This window comes from Ictidomys tridecemlineatus, chromosome 4 (genome assembly GCF_052094955.1).
Source record: "Ictidomys tridecemlineatus isolate mIctTri1 chromosome 4, mIctTri1.hap1, whole genome shotgun sequence".
In the NCBI taxonomy this organism is placed as follows: Eukaryota; Metazoa; Chordata; class Mammalia; order Rodentia; family Sciuridae; genus Ictidomys; species Ictidomys tridecemlineatus.
This window is the reverse complement of record NC_135480.1, coordinates 90,208,525-90,229,874: the sequence shown is the minus strand read 5'-3', so window position 1 is coordinate 90,229,874 and position 21,350 is coordinate 90,208,525. Positions and strand designations below refer to the sequence as shown.

At 34.3% G+C, this 21,350-nt stretch overlaps 1 protein-coding gene and 1 non-coding gene across 14 annotated transcripts in view; both read right to left on the bottom strand.

The window, feature by feature from the left end:
* Nucleotides 1-21,350, bottom strand: part of Gria4 (glutamate ionotropic receptor AMPA type subunit 4) — a 334,749-nt gene that overhangs the window by 157,184 nt on the left and 156,215 nt on the right. The gene's annotated exons all lie outside the window — the stretch shown is intronic.
* LOC120890210 (small nucleolar RNA U13) lies at nucleotides 14,337-14,438 on the bottom strand. The gene has a single exon (XR_005734452.1). It is a non-coding gene; the product is annotated as a small nucleolar RNA U13 (small nucleolar RNA).

Here is a 21,350-nt window from a genome sequence, read left to right as displayed (position 1 = left end):
CTTAATGACTCATTTCTCTAATGGTATCTCCTGTCTTTCAGCAATGCATGATTGTAGACTAGACAAATTAATATTGAAAACAGTAAAACATAATAGACAATAGAGATTACTTGAAGCTAAGCAGAAGACAAATCTGAGAAAGACCCAGAACATGAAGAAAGACAAGAATTCAGGGGAAAAAAAATAAACAAAGTTGTCAGAGTGGAGCATAGAAGAAGGAGACCTACTTTATGAATAACTAGAGTCACTGAAGAATAATAAACATAGTGGACTCAATAATTAGTCATGTAGTAGGATGAAAATATAGGCTACTCATGTTTTGGAACTGGAAAAAGACTAAAACTGGATATTTATAGGACCCGCTGAACACTTAAAAACCAAATAAGTAGATTTTTTTTTATAAACCAGTATAGAAATGTTTTATTACATAAAAGTAAAATGTAAATAAATAAATGTTAAAATATATACCAGTTATCCAAATTCAACATCTGCTTATTACATGGCATGTTTTATTTCTTCTATGCTTCTACCAATTTTCCAACATAGACCAGTATAAGTAGAAATTAATATCAAAACATGCTGCTAATAAAAACAAGTCAAGGTTTTACGTGAAGTTAGGCTAACAAGACAATTAGTCCTACAAGGACAGAAAGAAAAACATCTTTCTGCTCTAACCTCAATTTTCATCCCTTGGAGGTAGGCACTTGAAATCCTTAGAGGTTTTTGATGGCTTTTTACTTGATTATAAATTTCTAAATATATAAGATCTAAGTGTCATATTGCTATTACTACACTATTTTTAGTATTAAATATTATCTATTGACTTTCTGTATGAAAGATAAGGATCTAGCTGTCTTGATTCTCTTCAGCATCACCTCTTACCCTCTTCCATTCTAATCCTTCCAAGAAGTTGTTACAACTTTGACTTACAGAAATATGTTATCCTTGTATTCCCAATTCTGAATCCTAATTATTTACTGTACATTTTATTACTTTATCTATAAGCAATTAGAGCCTGCTCTTTTCATGCTGTTTTTAAATTATATAATGACATGAATAAGAATCCCCCACCCCATGTATTGAACCATTTGTGAATCTGTTCAATTTGAAAATTCTTAACCTTAGGGTCTATAAATTTTTTAGCTTTGCTCTGTTTTCTTTTAGGAATTCCTATCAGTTGGACATTCAGTGCCGTGCATTGGTTCTCAAATTTCCTCATTTTTGCTTATATTTTTCCTTTTTTGACATTTGTTGATACTACACGTCTTTTTTACATTTCATTTTATTTTTGTTGTCTTATTTTTAATTTTCAAGGGTTCTTTTTTGATTGGTTTATGAATATTCATTTTGTAGCCTTTTGTTCTTATTTCATGCATATATGGCCTGCTCTCTTTGTTTCTCTGAACAAAAGCATTTCAACATTTTAATTTCAACATTTTCCTTCACTAAAATCTTTTCACTTCAAAATTACTTAAGCTGTTTTATTTTGCTTGGGTGAAAATTTTCCTATTAGGGGCTTTTCTCAAATTTATCCTAGAGTGTGTGCTAATATTTAGAAGTAAGGCACTAAGACATTCACAAGGAGGAAAATTCGACATAAACAATTTCCTTTCATAGCTTGTTTTCATAATGGCACATCTTCCCTAAATGCCTCATGTCCCCAGGATTAGAATATTCTTGATTTTTTTCTTTTAAAAGTCATATCCAGATTTGTGTGGGATGTGAGATGGGAAAAAATGCCAGTTACCTGATTTAGGAAATGGTGGAGAGTTTAAAGTTTTCAAAACAGGTTTTAAACCATTATACCTGTTTCCCCGCCCCAGAGGTGTTCTGTGTCCCTCACCCCAAGAACATCCATGCTCCATTCTTGAACTATTCTGGTGGTTTTTGTGATGTAACGTTCCTTCGTTTGTTCTATCTTCCTTCTGATGTCCGCTTCTGGTGCTTTGCCAAGTCAGGTACTTGGACTGTCTGCTCTGTGGTTTCCAGTTTTGTTCTCCCATTCCTCTTGTTCACGTGGGGATGTGTCCACACTCCTCCACTTAACTCATCTCTTCACTATCAGTAGAGTGATGGAGGATAGGGTGGCAAGAAAAAAAATTCAATTTATCTAATTTAAATAGAAATTTAACTATTTTAACTAAAAATAAAGAAGCCTAAAATTCTTTGGTCTAAAAGAAGCAAGGAAAAAAGAAATACAGATTACTTCTATTTGAGTAAAATATCAGGCTAGCTTTGAATTTCTCTTCCGCAATTACAAATTGCTTTGATTCGGTGCTGTTTTAAGGCCTCTCTCTAATCCTTCACTTCTCACCTTTCCGGCTTAGATAGTGTCAACTTTCCCCTAAATTTCTCGATTAAATAGAACTCTTCGGTCAGGCCCTTGGTTTCCAGTTAAGCCACATTTATGGGTTCCTAAGAAAGGCTCTCTGCCACAAAATAACTTTAACAGAATTTGACATTCTGCCATTTAATAATGGGATATACACTTTGTGTCTAGAAGGCTTTTAAAGTTTCACAAATCCTTATTAAAATGTAAATGTCTATGGATGGGATAACCTCCTAAGCTATTAGCAATTATTGTGGTCAAGAAAGTCCACTGCCCCGGGGAAATGCAGCTGATCATGTATACTGACCTTTAGCATTCCAGAATTTTTTTTGGTGTGTGTTTGCCCTTTCTGTTGTATTGCTTTAATTTAGTCATTTATTTTATGCAGTTCTTTGACTTTGGTTAGTGCTTTTTGCTTCAATTATGCCAAATTTGGTTTCTGATATGGTTTCATCTTTTGGTAGCTGTTTTCCTTTCTTTTTGTTATTTCTTCCTCTCGATTTGAGTTTTACACTTCTTGGGCATTTTGGAGATTTGATTGACTCAAGGGCTATTTTCGACTCTTAATTGTTCATGTTTTCCCTCTTAATAAGCAGTTACTGTGAGTGGGCTGTCTTATTAGATCATGGATGACCTCTTCACTCTTTCTATTTTCCATTCCCTGATCAATCTTTTCACTGATGAGTCACATTAATTGATTAATACACATTGTTTGCAGAAACAGCACTCTGAATTCTATGTTAGCCTACTCATTACTAAAAAATATCATGTTATAAGGTAAGTGTAACAGAAATGGAAAAAGAAAAAGCCAGCTTGAAATAATTGATGTAACAGTATTACTTTAAAATATTATTAGCAACCAATCTCAATTCATTATAGAACTGTTTCAAACTATAAAACTCTGTCTGAGGAGGTGGCCCTGAGATCAGTTGCTTCAGCTTATGAGGATACAGAGTATCTAATGTGTTATTTCCTATTAGGTACTTGCACAAATCAAACCAGTCCTCCCCGGCCCCCAGCAGTCATTTTTTGTTCTCTTTGGAAAAAGATGAACTGCTGTGTTTTGGTCATTTAATTTAATTTAAAAAATTTTTGCAATGATCTTCATATCTAATGCATTTTCTCAGTGATTTTCACAGAGGAATAGGTTTCAAGTAAAGCACATTTTCAACCATTCAACAATGAGAACAGTAGAGAAACAAAGGGCATTTTTTAAACACCAGCTATCACCTTGTTTTCAGACTTAAAATTATGAATTCATCCATAAAATTGTATTCATCTTTACAATACTTTCTTCCTCATTCCAATGAACTATTATTAACTATGACTTATTTACCCTCTTGACATCCTTCACAACTCTTATCAAAGGCTCCCTATGTCTACTATAATTTTTCTGTGCAAAAGTACACAACCAGATTTGTTTTTTTCTCTCTTTTTCAATATAATTCAGTTTATTAAATCAATTAAGAAGAGGATTCTGTTTTTTTCCTTTAAATGGAGACATGTCACTTCCTGAGAATTGCTCTCAGTGTGTGTGTGTGTGTGTGTGTGTGTGTGTGTGTGTGTGTCTAAGTTCATTGTATGCACAGGTATGATTTACTTAAATGGAAGCAAGAACATTTGATGTTCATAAAGTTATGTTTATTTATTAGGGCAAACTGAACACAGCTGTAAATCACAATATACCTCTAATAATCAAGCTTGTATGCTTCACAGATTAAGCAAAATCATTATAAGAGTTTATACCATGTGAATCTATTAGTAAGAATGTTTAATTAATGTTTCCTATGTGTGTAATGTGTGAGCCTCTAGATCACCAATCTGCCCTTTAAATAAACATAACTTCAAGTCCAATTAGATAACAATGCAGGGTTCAAAAAAGTTTCAATCATATGTTATAAATGAACATAGATGACCTCTTCACTCTTTCTATTTTGTTAATTTTCTGTGCCCACATTCCTTATTCTTTCCATTTTTATAACTCCTTTTGGCTTTTTCAAATCTAAGAAAGGTTAAACATATGAGAGAGAGAGAGAGAGAGAGAGAGAGAGAGAGAGAGAGAGAGAGAGAGAGAGAGAGAGAGAGCGCTGTTCTCAATTGCAACCTTCAGGTATTAATAGCCGTTGCTCTTTACTTCTTCTGGTTTGGCATCAATGAGAACTACCTGCCTATCTAACCTACCAACCACATTGTAAGCATACTTTGGGACTGGGGCCACGTTTTCTATACCTTTGAAGCCCCAGAAAAAGCTCATTAGGAGTTCATGAGGTATTCCTTATCTGGAAGATACACAATGTGTGTTACTTAACTAATGAAAAATGGAATTATGATGGAAATAGCATTTCAATTTATTTAACTGTTCATGAACATTGATCTAAAATATTACTCAGAAGAGGCTATTGATTTAATCACTTCAATTATGCCTTAATGCAGTTAAAACAGGTAATTAACTTTTTAGCATAATTAAATTTTCACATTCACATGTATAATAAATGACCTTTGTTTCAATTTGTGAAGCATAAAGTACATAACCTACAAGACTCTCATATGTATAAAATTGCCACAGTCTGGCTGGGCACAAATAACCGGGAGGTGGAGCCACTTATAGATTCAAGCAGGAATGAACTTTACTTCCGAACTCACCCAAACACCACCCACACGACCCTCCAGGAACTCTGCTGGAGCTCAATCGAAACTCAACCAACCCACTGTGAACTCTCTAGGAACTGCTGGAGAGCTCAATGGGAACTCAAGGGGACTCCAGGAGAGCTCAAAAATAGCGGGCACCTGAGGCAGGAGGAACCGCCCCTTCTGGCAAAATGCCAGGCATCATCTTGACCAGGCCGTGGCTCTCAACATCAAACATTGTATGTTTACATTTGTATACATGTCCATTGAAGATAGCTTTATTTATATAGGTTGGCATAAATATATGATTACCTAAGGAAATATCTAGACTTCACAGTGGCAAATAACCTAAAGTCTTGCAGTATGGATTAACAGAAAATTTGTAGTATGGGATGAGTAACATCTGCCTTGCCTATTGTAAGAAATTGTTAATCTTCAACAGAAATTCTGTAAATAAGAGTGATCTGAGGATGAATAAAATCAAAACGTTTCAGGAAACAATCTCATTAAATGTATAAAAATAAACAATTTTTCACTCAAATAATGTACTATGCTAAAGATACATTTAAACACATAGACATTAATATATTAAAATACAAATAGGCATATCTATTTTTCCTGTGACCTGACAAAAGCTACAGTTAGAAAATGGTGGTCATGGAGATTCACATAGATAATCTCAGTTTTGTAACTTCTTTTCCAGTGATCTTTCACTGAAAAGTCATGACTGAAAATTTCAAATATTACTCACTGTGATGTAAGGTCAGAGATAAGTTTAAATATCCTTAGTTAAATTCTAAATTGAATACTAATACTATGAGATTCTAGCTTGCATGTGTGTGTAGGTGTGTGGTATATACAATGTTACACAATAGCTATGTTAATATTCTTAGCATAAATGTAAAAAAACTGATATAAGTTAATAAAACACAGCTCTTAGTTAATAATATACTTTGAAAGAAGCAAATAAAAATAAATGTTGATGACTTCATAATGTAAATTTGATAATTAATCAGCCTGAAAGATATTTTTTTTAGTAAGAAATGCATTCAATATTCTTATAAAGAAAAAGAATTATGGTAAACAATAAGGTGATATTTAATACTTTTATTTGTAGGAATATCTGATCGAATTAACAAACAATATCTAGGAAACCTTTTAACAGATTCGCTGAATTGTTGAATAGACTGAGAAATATTAATAGTTAAAAATTACCTTTTATATGTGCTTGGTTTTATACCTAATTATTTTCCTTATTTTGTGCAGAGTTCAATTAGCTATTTCTTTCCATGTTTTGATGGCTGAGGTCACTGAAGAGGTCTCTGAATTTAAGTGTTTGGATTTTATTTGTTTTTAAGTTATGCTTTCTCATCTTCATTTTGTAAGTATCTAGTTATCTCAGGTGGTTTTCCATCTAGGAGACACTGACTCAGCTCTTAAATAGGAATGCACAGCAGAAGTTACATTTCAACATCATCTTGCGGTCATTCTGGCTCTGGTTTTGGTGATCTACTAGCATATGGGTTCTTGCTGTGTGCTTTCTAGATTCCCTTTGGCTAATTTGTGTTTCTGTGTTCCTTCTACCACTGTCTGCTTTAGGAATACAATTACTCTGGGTTTGTGAGTTTGTTCTAGGTCACTAACTAAACTGATGAATCTCCTTGATGTGGATGCACCTGCCCGCCTGTGCACCTGGGATTTTTTTCACTCACCAATTTTCCTGCCTTGTCTTGCTTGCATTGTCATCCCAGATACTGGCCTTTGCTTCAACTTTGCCTCATGATACTATGTTGTGCACGTTTTTTTCTTTGTGATGTTTCCAGTTGTCACTCTCATAGTATTATAGAGCATTTTAGTTATCAAACTTCCGGTGAAAAGAAGCACAATATCCACCATGGAACTCAATTTCATTTTTGTTACACTTATTATTAAAATGTCTTTTCTTATTTTGAGTTTAAATTAGCTTACTCATATTTTTTTTCCTATTTTGGTCTCACTGAAAATGAACATAACGTTATTAATAACATTATTAGTACATTGTAGACTATAAATGGTAATTTATGGTATTGGTAGCTATATTTATACCTCAAAGTTTTCAATTCACAAAGTTTTCTCCTCATGTATAATATTATAGTAGAGATTTAAAAAAATTGTCTCCAACTTTAATGGAACTCATTATGCTCTAAAGTTAAAATTCCCCCATTTCTTCCTTTAAAGTTTTTTTTTTCATTCAAAAAATAACAGTTATTGCAGTAAAACACAATGCCTTTTAATTTTTCCTGTTAAAATGATCATTTTTTTCCATTCTCTGTTCATTGTTGAAGTAAAACACATATGCTTTTAATCCAGTTCCTGCAAGTTTATTTTAAATTTTATTGACCTGGAGTTTGCTCTGACTTAATATTTCAGACTATACTCATATGAATCACAAATCCCTAAATTCTATTCATTTTAAATGTTAAAGATTTATATATTTCAACAGCTGGATGCATTTTAATAAAATTTCTTGCTCTTTTTCCCCTTTTGGTTTTTAAGAGATATGATTTTGGTTTTTCACAATCTTTATTTTATTCTTAACTTCATCTTTCAAGAATCTTATTTTTGGCATTTTCTTGATTAAATAGCTAAATTTTATTAAGATTTAGTATATCTATTGTAAATAAATTACTGGGAAAAACAGATATATATTACTGTCTATACCATGCTACCCTTAGTTAATACTTGATGTTAGCTGATTTTGATTCTGGATTGAATTCATGTATAATATCTACCTATTAATAGATGTATAGCCTATGTTTCAGTATGTTTCATGATTCTAGACTAAAATCAAGAAGCTCATTTATGAAAGCAAACTTTGTTGGTTTATTCATCTATATTTTGGAATTCATTTTTAAAAGTAAGGCATTTTAATGTACCACAAATAATAGTGTTTTAGATAAGGCTTATGAAATACAAAATTAAAAGAACTTTGGATAGTTTGCTTGTCATGGAAATAAAGACTGAGATTTATTATCAACTATATTTTTTTAATTAAAATATTTTTTCCCAATTAGTTATACATGACAGTAGAATGCATTTTGACACATCTTACATAAATGGAGCATAATTTTCACTCTTTTGGTTGTACATGATGTAGAATCACACAAGTCATGTAATCATATATGTACATAGGGTAATAATGTCTGATTCATTCATTTACCATCCATTTACTGCAAATGCCATAATTTTATTCTTGTTCAAACTGAGTAATATTCCATTGTGTATATGTACCACATTTTCTTTATCCGGTCATTTATTGAAGGACAACTAGGTTGGTTCTACAGTTTGGCTGTTGTGAATTGTACTGCTATAAACATTGATGAGGCTGCGTCCCTGTAGTATGCTGATTTTAAGTACTTTGAGTTTAAACCAAGGAGTGAGATAACTGAGTCAAATGGTGGTTCCATTACAAGTTAAGAATGAGATTTCATAATATATAAGTTCTTATTAATTCAGGATATATTAATTTTTTTTAGCTAATTGGCCATGTCTAAACTTAAATATGCTAAAAGGATTGATTTTTTTAATATTTAGACTAAATTAATATTTATATTCTCTGATTTACAGCCTTTCCTCCTAATTCAGATTTTAGGTAATTTGAAAGATCCAAATTCAGTGTTTTAGGGCATATGTACCTCATCTTGTTAGTTTCAAAACTCCTCATAGCTACATTTGGAACTAGGTATTATCTTCTTCATTATAATTATGAAGAAGCTAAAACTCAAAAGGTGTAAGTAATTTGGCAAAAGTTACAGTTAAAAAATGTTGGTAATGAAAATTCACACAGATTATCTCAGTTTTGTAGCTTCCTCTTTTCTGGTGATCTTGATTTCATCTTTTCACATTGGAAGCACTTACTTCCATTTGCCCTTGACAATGGCAAAAACAGTAACCGCTGTCTAATCTCAACTTCAGTCACTCACTTTGTGAATCCCATTGCCTGTTCCTCTGACTAATTCTCTCCACAGCCATTCACCAGCAGAACCTTGACCCTGCTAGAACTCAGTGGTTCATTGGTTCTACTATTTTTGTTCTTTCCCTCATTGTCCTTAAGTGTTTTCTTACTCAAGATTTATGGGTAATCAGAGTAGTGCTTACATACAACTCCCTTTTCCTCTCTGATTTGCCTTATTTATTTGGCAAAATTTAACCCAGATTAAGTCCAATTTTTATCACTCTGAACCTGTATCCTTATAGGTGAATGTGGCTGGCAAAAAACAAACAAACAAACAAAAACCAGAAAAACCACTGTCTTAGTAACTTGTCTCCCTTTAAATTCTAAATGGTTTCTGGTGATCATATTTTGTGTTTGTTTTTCATTATCATTCTTACTTGCCCAAGTACTATTTAAAATATTTTTCTTCTCTTTCCTTAACTTCTCTACATATTCAACTTCAGCATGTCATCTTGATTTCTGCTTTATCTAAATTTCAAAGCCCTCAGAACAGAACCCCTAAGAACTTCTACCATTCTATCTGTCCATGCATTTATCTTGGTGGGTGAACATTCCACGTAGTCTGCTGTTACGAGGGTGAACATTCTGTGCTCTAAGGTAGAACCAAGACCTTTATTTGTAGCGTAGGTCCCAACTTCTGTCACCTACTCAGGGACGTCTCCAGTAATTTTCCCGTCTATCTCCATTATCATTATTATTTTTTATTTCTCTGGTGATCATTTCATTAGTTTGCTTATAAAAGTTGGAACTGAATCCATTTTTCCTGTAGCTGCTGCCTCATTTTTATCCTTGTCTTTACAGAAAAATGTCTTTGGAAGAGTCCCTTTTCTTGTTGTCTTCATTTTCTTTCTTTCTTTTTTGAACAGCTTCTAATTAGGTTTTTACCCTGTTCAATGCAGTTGCTCTTGTGGAAATCACCTGTGTCCTCCATGTTTTTCCCCAGCAGACATTTCTCAGAACTCATCTCACTTGATTTACAAAGAGCATTTGACCAAATCAGTCACTCTTCTCTAGAAACCATTTTATACTTGGCATGTAAACTATCACATCACCTAGTTCTTTTTCTACCCTCCCAGCTACTCTTTCCCTAGTCTTTTCATTGATCCATTTTTTACTCAATCGTTTCTAAAGCTTAGAGTGGCTCAAGGCACAGTTTATTATTATTTGGATCTATTTTTTTTTCTGTTCCTACTTTCTATCAGCTGATGATCTCTAGAGATGGCTTTCAGCATCATCTTACTACTAATAGCTCTCAAATTTATATCTTTATTCTGATCAACTCTTTTGAATTGAGAACAACATATCTAACTGCCAACTTGGAATTTGTTCTGGAAAAAAATTAGGCTTGGAACTATGTCTACTTGGAATTCTAATGATAAGCATTTCAAAATTAATGTTAAAACCTAACCTCTACCTGGTTTCCCACAAGTACTCTATCCTTTGTCCTCATCTCCTTAATGACAGTTCTCTTTTCAGGTTCTAGAGCTCAATATCTCAGCATCATCCTGAATGCCTCCCTTCCTGTCCCACTCTATAATAGCAAACCCTGATGGCTCAACTTTTGAGTAAATTTACTAACTTTCTATATCCTGAACTCACCCACCTCTCATTACTCCCAGTGCTGGTCCAAGCATTCCACAATTGCTCAACTAATAATCAGTATCCAGTATCCCTTTTTAATCAGTATCCAGAGAGATGATGCAAAATATAAGTCAGATTATATCATTCCTCTTCCCAGTCAAGATGAAATTCTTATCATATGCAAAGTCCCATGTGATAAAACATACATTACCTCTCAGATACTTTCTGTCTCTGTCCTTTGTTTTCTATTTCTTACCAAATTTTGTTTTTTCACTTCTCCTCACACACTCTAAGGAAGCTGATGGTTTCTAAATCAAGGTGTCTCATTGAATATTACTCCTGCCTGACAAAGTTCCCCAGATAAGTTCTGAGGATGAATTCCCCCATTTTCTTCAAGTCTTTACTGAAAGTTACGTCTTCATGTGGTTCAATCTTTCCTTTCTCAACATTTTTGTCATCTACTTTATTCTTTTCTTTGTTGATCTAAAAACAAATTTATCATTTTTATTATCCTCTTTGCTTAAATGCTAGCTTCATGGGTATAGAAAGTATTGTTTTGTGCATGTATGTGTGTGGGGTGGTGGTGTTGGTTGTGTGTATATGTGCTGTTATTGACTTTTTATTATTTTTATTGTTGAATCTAGAACAGTTTCTGGAACATAGTGAGTACCCAATGAGTACCTTATTTGCTGAATAAGTCAATGCACAGATGAGGTAGAATTCTAATTTGGAACTATCCTGTTCCAAAATTTCAAACAATTTTGTTATTTAAATATTAATCAGCAATCAACTAAATAAATGCATTCAGTTCTGTGGTAGACACCCAGAGGCAAGCAGACAGAGTTTGTGTTCTTGCCAGAAAGTAGATAACATCAAGAGTAAATAGTAGAAGTTAGCAGACAATTAATTTCAATGGTGTCACACTGACTCCAAGTCATACGAAGGGGAAAATGGAGTTTCAAAGTGGTAGGGTTATTAACTGATTTAAGTGAGAGGTGACATTTATCCAGATTATGGAAACAAAGCATTACTTAGATTGGAAGAAAACTGGAGTCCTAACTGCTGAGAATGAATTAGGGTTGGAATTAGGGAACAAATTTTAATATTGCAGATGGTGTTCCAAGAAAATTGCAAGGGAATTTAGACTTTATGTAGTGGTAAATAGAGAGCCAGAATGTCCTCACAGACCCCAAAGCTCACTATGTAATCATGCTACCTGACTATTTACATTGGTAGAATCAAACACTTTGATGTTTTCCCATTTTTAAAAATATTTGTTGTTTTTAGATATACACCACAGTAGACTATATTTTGATATATTATACATACATGCAGTATAACTTACTCTAATTAGGATTTCATTCTTGTGGTTGTACATGATATGGCATTTCACTGGTTGTGTATTCATATATGAGCACAGGAAAGTTACGTCTTTTTCATTTTACAGTCTATGCTCATTCCTTCCCTTTCCATCATTTCCCTTTGTGTAGTCCAATGAACTTCTATTCTCCTCCTCCCCCTATTGTGTGTTAGTATCCATCTACCAAAGAAAACATTCAACCTTTGTTTTGGGGGGTTTGGATTATTTTACTTAGCATGATAATCTCCAGTTCTGTTTACTGGCAAATGGTAGTTTCATTCTTCTTTATGACTGAATAATATTTCATTGCATATATACCACATTTTCTTTATCCATTCATCTTTTGAAGGGCACCTACGTTTTTTTCCATAACTTAGCTATTGTGAATTGAGCTGCTATAAACATTGATGTGGCTTTGTCATTGTAGTATTCTGATTTTAAGTCTTTTGGGTATATACCAAGGAGTGGGATAACTGGGTCAAATGGTGGTTCCATTCCATGTTTTCTGAGGAATGTTCATGCTGCTTTCCAGAGTGGTTGCAGCAATTTGCAGTCCCACAAACAATGTGGGAGTGTACCTTTTCCCCACATCCTTTCCAATATTTATTGTTACTTGTATTCTTGATAATTGCTATTCTGATTGGAGTAATATAAAATCTTGATGTAGTTTTAATTTGCATTTCTCTAATTGCTAAAGATGTGAACTTTTTTATAGATTTTTGACCATTCGTATTTCTTCTTGTAAGAAGTACATGTCCAGTTCCTTTGCTCATTTATTGATTAGGTTATTTGTTTTTTGTTATTAAGTTTTTTGAGTTCTTTGTATATCCTGGATATTAATGTTCTATCTTAGGTGCAGATGACAAAGATTTTTTTAAAAGTTATATATATACCATGATTCTTTTTTAAAAGAAGTGCATCACTAATTGGACCTTTAGGCTATAACTTTATATTGTTAGTAAGCTTGATTTGTGCATTGTTCCTTATCTAGACACAACTTCTTTGGCATTTCTTATGTGGTTAGTGCTTCTAATAGAGTGCCTTTTGTATCATCTCTTGGATTTATTTCAGGCTTCTTCTTATTATCAAGATAAGATGAAAACTTTATTGTAAAAAAAGATGATAAAAACTTCTTTGTGTTCTTTCTATGACAAAATTATCAGTAGTTCTGGGAGTATTAATCTGAAAGTTAAGTCGAAATCATATCAAAAACAGTTGAAGAAAATGGATGCTCACTTACTTACAGAAGATGTTACTCTACTATATAGTAAAAAGAACTTTTATTTCTTAATGTTATTTGCTTAGTTTCCCATGTGTTCATAACCACCTATTACCTACTATTGACTTGTCTTTTCTTTGGTCTCAAAGAATAATGGAGGGACAGAACACTGACGGCAGTCATATCACACTCAAGGGGAAAGTAATAGCACTACTGATACAATGCTTATTGAATTCTGGAAATGTGACTAAAATTAATATCGATATACATAAGACTATTTACAACAAAAGCTAAGTGTTTCAAGAGGCCAGGCCAGCTCACATGATTTCCAAGTCTCATGCATTACTGCCAATATATACAATAAATGTCATAGTTTTTCATGTTTCAATGGGTCTGGAAAGAGAAAAAAGATTTAAGATGCGATCAATTGAAAACATCAAAATAAATAAATATGTGTTAGGAAAAAAATAAAGCAATCTTTCCAAAAATTCTGCATTTGATTGTAGGATAATGGATAAGTTGGATAGAATGAATGAAACTATTGAGTTGCATCCTGGGGAGGAGGATGTATGGACAAAAGAGGATTTGGCTGATGATAAAATTGAAATAGAAGCAGATAATAAAAAATTTCATGCAAAATGATGCAGGTTCTTGAAGGCTTAGGATAATGTTAGGAAATGGACATCACTACAGGCAGCATGTGGCTGTCAGGTCTTCCTGCGTGGACTGTCAGTTAAAATGCCACTTGTCATTTGCTGAAACTCCTACTTATTTCCTCACTGTACTTCAATTACTTAAGCCACCCAAAGTTACTTAAATGGTCTGTATTATTAAGCAACAGCTATAAAGTTTATTGGTTAATTATAATCAATATTAATAACAATGGTAGTAGTAATAAAGTTGAGTATAATTGCATAATATGTTCTAGAATCATGTCCATTTTCTTTATTTCCATATTTTTCTGAAGACAATGCAGGTTTCACACAATCTTCTTGAATTAATGCAACCATATTTCTCCTGGCTTAATGCTTACCTCTCCTCAAAGTGAATTCTTTTCAAAGTGATTTTTTTTTACTTTGTTTTTAAAAATGCACCAGGAACTTCTCATAATCCTTAGAATAAAGTGCAAAATCTTTTGAGGCTTACCTTACTTGTTCTAATGTGATCTTTTCTTTTTCTTTTTTTTTTTTTTAATGAAAAAGAGTCACAGGATCCTCAGAGTTCATGTCACATGGGTAATGTGTGGATGTCATAGCAAGGTTTAGAGGGAGGCACATCTCACATTAGTGCATGAACACCCAATCATCACACTCATGAGCTGAAGGGTCTAATGTGATCTTTTCAGCTTCATCTCTTGCCCCCAAGCATCTGTCTACCTACTCACAACTTCACTTTCTAGTTCCTTTCCTAACACACTTCCTTTAGTTCCCCGAACGTGTGATGCCTTCCTACTGATTTTCAAGGGGAGCCACAGCATAACTTCTCTGGACGTCTTTATAAGACCACCCCAATTTACCAGGTCACACATACCTGCACCTAAGGTAAATAAGTATTTTTCCCCTATCATGCATTCATCACATCATACATTAAATAATAATCACTGGTTTAATTAAATTCTTTTCTCTCCCTAGCCTGCAGTTCTTAACAATTTTCTGGTATCACAGACCTATTTAGCCTATTTAGCATTCAGATGAGGTCTTTTGTTCCCTTATTTAGAACAATGCTTTTAAGTGCATAAGATGAATTTCATAGGATTACGAAAAAAAGTAATTCAAAGTATCAAAAACTAAATTTATGATATCACAAGCTATTTGCTTTTTATTCATGCATTAAATAATAAAATCTAACGGCATATCAATAACAAGAAACTTAAAAATCAACATGAGCAAAATGGTATTTTTAGATATGTGCAACCCTACAATGACACATGAAATTATCTGTGATTTTTTTTAATGTTTGATGAGGTTACAGGTATTGCTAAAATTTCTGTGGTTTGTGACCTATATTCACAATTGATTTTTTTTTTTTTTAAATATCACACATTTACTTTGTCACAGGTCTCCTGGGCTGGGAGTCTGGGTGGGGCATAGCCATCTGTCTGCCCAGGGTGTCAAAGAGCCAGCCAGGATGCAATACCATCCAGAGGCTAGACTAAGGACACATCTACTTCCAAGCTCTCTCGTGCTGCTGTCAGGGTTCATTTCATTATTGCTGTCGGCTCTCTGGAAGCTTCTTCAAGGCCAGCAGTGGAGACAGGGAGAAGATGCTTCACTGGGTCTCTCACTTCTAGACCTTTGTAAAGAGTTTACCTGATGAGGTGAGGCCCACCCAGGATAGTCTCTCTTTTGAGATCAGGTGCATTCAGGGTAGTATGGCCATAGTCATAGTCTCCCTTTTGAATAACTTAAAGTCAGGGGCATTAATTATTGTGTGCAAAATACTTTCACCTTTGCCATATTTTAAAAGCAAGTCACAAGTCCTTCCCTCTCAAGGGGAGGAGATTACATAAAGGCAGGGATCTTTGGGGGTCACCTTAGAATTCTGCCTGTCACAACCACACAGTTCCAGACTTCTCTGATTCACAGACTAGGTTAGTTTTGCCTACCATGTGCTCTCAGAGAAATCTCTCTACCATTCTTAGTGTGTGGTCAACCATGTGTGAGTGCAATCATTTACCTGACTGACCCAACTAGACTGTGGGGTCACAGTCTATTTTCAAGTTCTATCCATTTTCCTGTGAATGACATAAATTCATCCCTCTTTATGAAGTACGGGATTCATTCCTGTCTGATTTTTCCACTGTGTCTTTTGTGACTATCATGTGCCTATCGTGTGTTCTTAAAATTCTAGTTACATGTTAAGAAAGATAAAAGAGGTAATTAAAAGGTAAATGTTTTTCCTATATGAGTTACAACTCCCCTAACCTATTTTAGGTTAAAACCTTGGTACTAGAACATTTACACTACAAGGAGAGGTACCAGATCTGTCTTGTTTATCTTTGAGGCCCTATTTGTTACTAAATAGCCATACTAAAAAACACCTGCATCAGCTTCTATTCTAGATGCTGGAGGTAGAGCTACGCATAGGGCAAAACCCCATATCATGGGGCTTTGATTCTCATGGGAAAGGAAAGTTTTCCTTAGCATATCAAAGACACCCATACTGTTTATGAACTTGAGTGCTTCTCTTCTGCTTTGTCTTCTAAGATCAGTAAGTGCCTATAAATATATACTGTCATAGTTTTTAATCAACTACAGAATTTCTGAATTAATTGGCTAACAGAGCATTTGAAAAAATGCACACTGTCATAACTGTTGGCTACATTTAGGGATCCTGGACATAAAGAGTTTAAGTCCTACATCTCTGTGCCCTGATTCACATATTCTCCCTATTTTAAGTGCCTACTGCTCTGGTTACCTACTACCTTTTCTAGCTTCACATATCACTTACTCTGGGGAGAGTTCTTTCGATTCTTTCCACATGTCTTCACCATTCTGATTAGTATCCTTTTCTGGTGTTCAAACAGCAGGTTGATCAAATGTCAGGGACATTCGACTACTGAGCCACATCCCCAGTCCTATTTTGTAGTTTTTTTTATTTAGAGACATGGTCTCATTGAGTTGCTTAGTGCCTCGCCGTTGCTGAGGTTGGCTTTGAACTTGCAATCCTCCTGTCTCAGCCTCCCAAGCAGTGTGCTACTGCACCTGGCCAAATGTCTATTTTTGAACACTTTACAAACAGGAATGAAATTATCTGCCTATGTATTCGTGTCCCCATTTTGCTCCCTCAGACTCCATGATCCTGCGTCTGCTAAAGCTATAAGGCCCTTGACAAAGCAGAGCTATTGCTCCACCCTCTGAAAAGCTGCAACCAAAATTTTACGTGGAGAACAATTTCACAGGAGGCTTTCTAATTTGAGAACATCCTTTCTTGCTTTATTAAGAAAGGTTTAAAAGTCCATTTTCAGAGGGGTAGAAGAGTCCTTCATTTAATGATCTCAAAACCTTCTAAACTTGACAAAATGTGTACATTTTGAACATCCTGATGTGGGATTCTATGGGACTGTCTCTTTGATAGAGTAGGAGGCAGACCATTCACAATGCTTTGTCTGATCCAGGACTCCAAGGAGTGGTTGCCCAGTACACTTACCATCCCTGGGAAATAGTATAGTACCCAGCACAAGGTGGTTCTCTATAAATGTCTCCTCCACAGAACCAAGGTGTATTTAATAGGATAATGAAATTTATTAGCTTGCTAGCAGAAGAATCTGTTTTTCTGGCAAAATGTGTGCTTTTCCTAAATATGAGAATAAAGGAAACTTTGAGTATATGATACGACTTTACATGTATTGCTTTAAGTTTCAATGATTCAGTTTCTGAGTCGACAAGTAGGCTAATAAACAACATATCTGTATGTTGAACAAACTCTGGTTGGCAAACTTTTATAGACCAGATAAAGGCCCAGATTCAGTATTAAATATCAATTTAGTGTCCATCTCCTGATTTAGACTATAAACCAGTTGAAGAGCAGGTCTAAACTCATTAAATGACATTTATTGATCTGAACACTTTAGATAAAAATCTCAGTTAAAATTTAAAATTAAGCCAATAGATGCAAGAATAATGGTTATGTATAGTGACTAAGTGCCTTTCCTTTTATTGATAATTATTGGAAGAAATAAGAAAATATTTTCAGATATTTTATAAATATATGTTATTAATTTGAAAAACTCACATCTCCAATGTAGAGATAATGCATGCAAAAATTGTTGGGGAGATTGAACATGTATTAGGGTTATGATTAAGCACTTTCCATATGAAAAGGATCTAATTTACTCTTGACAAGAAGTTTCTTGAAGGAATGATGCTTTTTATGACATACACACCCCCAAATTGTAATTGTAAGGTGGGAAGATTTTGTTACCACTTTTAATGTCTAAAACTTATTCTCTCCCAGGAACTTTCTTGCATAAATTTATGCAAAATAAATTGCATATCTGACTAAAGCCACACCTCTTGCAAATTACTTTTTATATTTGAGCATACTTAAAATACTTCCTAAATAATTTAAGTCTTAGCTCTTGATGTTGGTTTATTTCTTGTTGCACTTTATGTCTACTTTATCATACTCGACAGCCTGGGTTTGACTTCTATCCTACAAACTTAATAGTCAGATGCAATCCAGAATTAGTTTATTTCTGCTTTTCACATGAGAATATCCAAATATAATTGCACTCTTTCACATTCCTGAAATGTTTTCCAAATGTTTTTAACATGCAAAATTTATAAGTAATATTTTAAAAGTGTTCTGTTACCTAAGGGAAAGTGATGTTACTGTTTATATTTTCATTTCAGCCAACATTAAATCAGTTCTGTCTGAACTCCTGTCACGTCTTATGTACCCTCAGAATCTCTCCAGCTCTCTCTGGCTCCTATTGGTCATTCTTGGATAAATACTTAATTATTAAGTTTTATAACTGATGACATTACCCAAATGCAAATCACTTTGCCATTAAGTTTCTAATATTAAATTCAAATGAATATTTAACTGACAGCAAAATTCATACTATTATGATGTCTTTGGACACCTGGATGTATCATCTTCCAGTACTGTCTATGATGACAGAGTCTTCTGTGAGCTGAGCCAGGTCATTCCATTTGGATAGTTGAAAGGGCCACTGAGTGATTAATATTGTGCTGAACACATTTTTTGTGCAGTTATATGCTCCAAGTAGTTAAGAAGACTACATGTGACTAAATCTTGGCCCTTTGGGGCATATTCAGTAATTGCTAAAGAGAAACAATCAAGGAGAATTCAGGAGTGAGATGGAGGTAGTCTTCTCTACAATGAATATGGAAGACTCACATGCATATGTCTAGATATTTTAACCTTTAAAATTATATTTGAAATAATTTCCATGTCCTCTACATGAGGACACACTGAAATATGCAGCAAAGTATACATTAAATACAAAATCATTGATTTTTGAGAACAATGCACAAAGCAGACTGCCTTTGAACCTGTTAATAGTGATAGAAATTCAAACACATATCAAAATCACTTCTCTTTATCACTGAGGAAATAACTTTGGTGATTATCTTTGAATCTTTTTAAGCTGCACTATAATTCATAAATCTTTTTTTTGTTGTTGTTGTTATTTTAAGCTCTGACCAAACAGCTTCTGATATCTCCTACATTAAATGAGCCAGCTTAGGGGAAAGAAAAACAAAATAAAACAATCCTCAGACATGATCAGCAAGAAGGCCATCTGGGCTTGAAGCTCCCTCAGCACTTTCAGGGATGGATCAGTTGAGCTCATCATCCACCCAGTGGGAGGGCAACTCTCAGAGCGGCCACTGGATCTGCTGACACAGACTCTATATGATGATAAATAGAGTGGAATGCTGCCAATATGAAGAGGGTTTTGCAATGGACAGCCAAGGTTCTTCAGGGTAGAAAAGCAAACAAATGATTAAGCCAGAGAAAATGTAAATGGAGGTATATATGGGTTCCTCATGCAATGATCTGTTATTTAAACTTGCTTGTCCAAAACTTTGCTCTTCTCATCTTCATCTTCAGATCTCAAAAAACTTTTTTTTTTTTTTTGGTACACCAAAACATAAAATTTAAAGTGTCAATAGTTACATGATAATTCTCCTACATCTTGCATACCTGTATAAGGCCTCCATGAATTGTCATATTTTTCTATTTGTAGCATTGTATCTTATCCTTTTAGTTTTCTGTCTTGAGACAGAAAGGTGGAAAGCAGTGGAAGAATGGTGCACAAGGGCACAGGGTTATATTAGGGATGCTTCATGTTTTGTTATTAATGCATTGTGCTTGACAGGGTAGTTTCAAAACTGGAAAGTGAGCTATAGAGGTAACATGTCATGTTAGTAGCCTGGGAGAAAATAACTAAGCTCATAGATCACTTGCTACTGGGGTCTGAAGTTCAGGATTGGGCAACACATGTATCTCTCCTTAGTGATTGACAGAGCAAAAGAGACTTTCAGACAAAGCTTGATAAAAAGATTTGTTTCACAGTGTTGGCACTGAATAACTGAAGCGTGACATACACCAATGTGCGTTGGCTTCTGTAAAGGTAACAGATGTCTTTCTGATAGGTTAGCTAGAGAAAACAGTTTGTATAGTAAACGGATGCAAAAGGGGGAACAAAATAAAGAAATCTGGAGAAGTTCCCACCCTGCTTGTGGTTCTTACCAATGCAGGTGGAAGGAAAGAATGAATTATCTTCTTTCTGATTTTGGTAGGCAGTTTTGCATTTTGAATAGCTAAAGGCATTTCATAGCTGTGTGAGAATGATAGAAAAAAATTCTGCATTTGTCTCCTCACTTGCAGAGGCATAAAGTCCCCTTGTGTGACTCAGACTGCCTTGATCATCCATCAATGTTGCTGTCCACTCTGTTTTAAATAGGAGTGCTTCAGAAGAAGCGGCCTATTCTTCAAATTGACATTTAGGACTGTTAAGAATACCACAATGACTTCACTTAGCAATTTTTTGTGCTGCCTCTTTTGATCAGTAAAGTCACCCTGAGCAACAATGAAATTAAAGACATTCATTTAGAGAATCTGCTTATGTAAGCTTAAATTTAGCTTCAACAGGTCAGGATATTATCTTTTGTGTTTTTCTTTTAAGTAATGTCAACAGAAATAAGGCTGTAATTTCCAGCTGAAAAAAAAAAAAAACCTGATGTCTAAAGAGGTAGAACTGCTCTTGGTCAGAGGGAAAGTTCATTAATGGCCTCTTGGATCCAACACAGAGAAAGCAGATTATGTTGAAAGAACAAAGCAGAAGCAGGAGGACCCACAGCCTGCCTCTGAACACTTTGAACATCTGTTTAAATATGCATTTTGGTTGGCGGACATAAGTGTTAGATTCGTATTAGTTTTTTTCATGTCCTAGATGAATTCAGAGAAGATAAAAAGAAATGGGAACCCGAGTCATGGAAAGCTTCCTCAGCAGTCTAAGATCTAACGCAAACCTTGAAACCACCAGAAGAGTCTATTTTTCAGGGCCTTTATAGTTGCAATTCCACATCATATCAAGAAATTCACTTCTTAGTTTGTTTTTCATACCTTTTATGTCTTTTAGTCATTATCAGTTCTACCTGTAAGGAAACGAATTTTAGAATCTGAGTTTTTAAAATATTTACTCTTTAGTTACATTTTGTCTTCAGAATGAGGGTGAGATTCATTAGATAGTTTCATATAACTGTGT